We start from the raw sequence: 1,527 nt of genomic DNA on the forward strand, positions 1-1,527 counted from the left end.
TGAGTTCAGTTCAGTCCCTCAGTCATGTCCGACTCTTTGCGACCCCATGAATTGCAGCACGCCAGGTCCCCCTGTCCATCACCAGCCCCCGGAGTTCACCCAAACTCATGTCCATCGAGTCAATGATGCCATCCAGCCATCTCATCCTCTGTCGTCCCCTTCTCCTCCTGTCCCAAATCCCTTCCAACATCAGGCTCTTTTCCAATGAGTCAACTCTTCACATAGGTGACCAACATATTGGAGTTTAGGCTTCAGCCTCAGTCCTTCCAGTGAACACCCAGGACTGATCTCCTTTAGGATGTACTGGTTGGATCTCCTTGCAGTCCAAGGGATCTCAAGAGTTTTCTCCAACACCACGGATCAAAAGTATCAATTCTTCAGCGCTCAGCTTTCTTCGCAGCCCAACACTCACATCTATACATGACCACTGGAAAAACCATAGCCTTGACTAGACAGACATTTGTTGCCAAAGTAATGTTTCTGCTTTTGAATATCCTGTCTAGTTGGTCATAACTTTCCTTCCAAGGAGTAAGCGTCTTTTAATTTCATGGCTGCAATCACCATCTGTAGTGATTTTGGAGCCCAGAAAAATTAAGTCAGCCACTCTTTCCACTGTTTCCCCCTCTATTTGCCAGGAGGTGATGGGACCAGATGCCATAATCTTAGTTTTCTGAACTTTAAGTCAACTTTTTCACTCTCCACTTTCACTTTCATCAAGAGGCTTTTTAGTTCCTCTTCACGTTCTGCCATAAGGGTGGTGTCATCTGCATATCTGAGGTCATTGATATTTCTCCCGGCAATCTTGATTCCAGCTTGTGCTTCTTCCAGCCCAGCGTTTCTCATGATGTACTCTAGATATAAGTTAAATAAGTAGGGTGACAATATACAGCCTTGACGTACTCCCTTTCTTATTTGGAACCAGTCTGTTGTTCCATGTCCAGTTCTAACTGTTGCTTCCTGACCTGCATACAAATTTCTCAAGAGGCAGATCAGCTGGTCTGGTATTCCCATCTCTTTCAGAATATTCAACAGTTTATTGTGATTCACATAGTCAAAGGCTTTCGCATAGTAAATAAAGCAGAAATAGATGTTTTTCTGGAACTCTCTTGCTTTTTTGATGATCCAGCAGACGTTGGCAATTTGATCTCTGGTTCGTCTGCCTTTTCTAAAACCAGCTTCAACATCTGGAAGTTCACAGTTCACGTACTGCTGAAGCCTGGCTTGGAGAATTTTGAGCATTACGTTACTAGCATGTGAGATGAGTGCAATTGTGCGGTAGTTTGAGCATTCTTTGGCATTGCTTTTCTTTGGGATTGGAATGAAAACTGACCTTTTCCAGGCCTGTGGCCACTGCTGAGTTTTCCAAATTTGCTGCCATATTGAGTGCAGCACTTTCACAGCATCATCTTTCAGGATTTAAAAGAGCTCAACTGGAATTCCACCACCTCCACTAGCTTTGTTCGCAGTGATGCTTCCTAAGGCCCACTGACTTCACATTCCAGGATGTCTGTCTCTAGGTGAGTGATC

The sequence above is a fragment of the Bison bison genome, unplaced genomic scaffold (genome assembly GCF_000754665.1).
Source record: "Bison bison bison isolate TAMUID 2011002044 unplaced genomic scaffold, Bison_UMD1.0 scf7180017864506, whole genome shotgun sequence".
Taxonomy (NCBI): domain Eukaryota; kingdom Metazoa; phylum Chordata; class Mammalia; order Artiodactyla; family Bovidae; genus Bison; species Bison bison.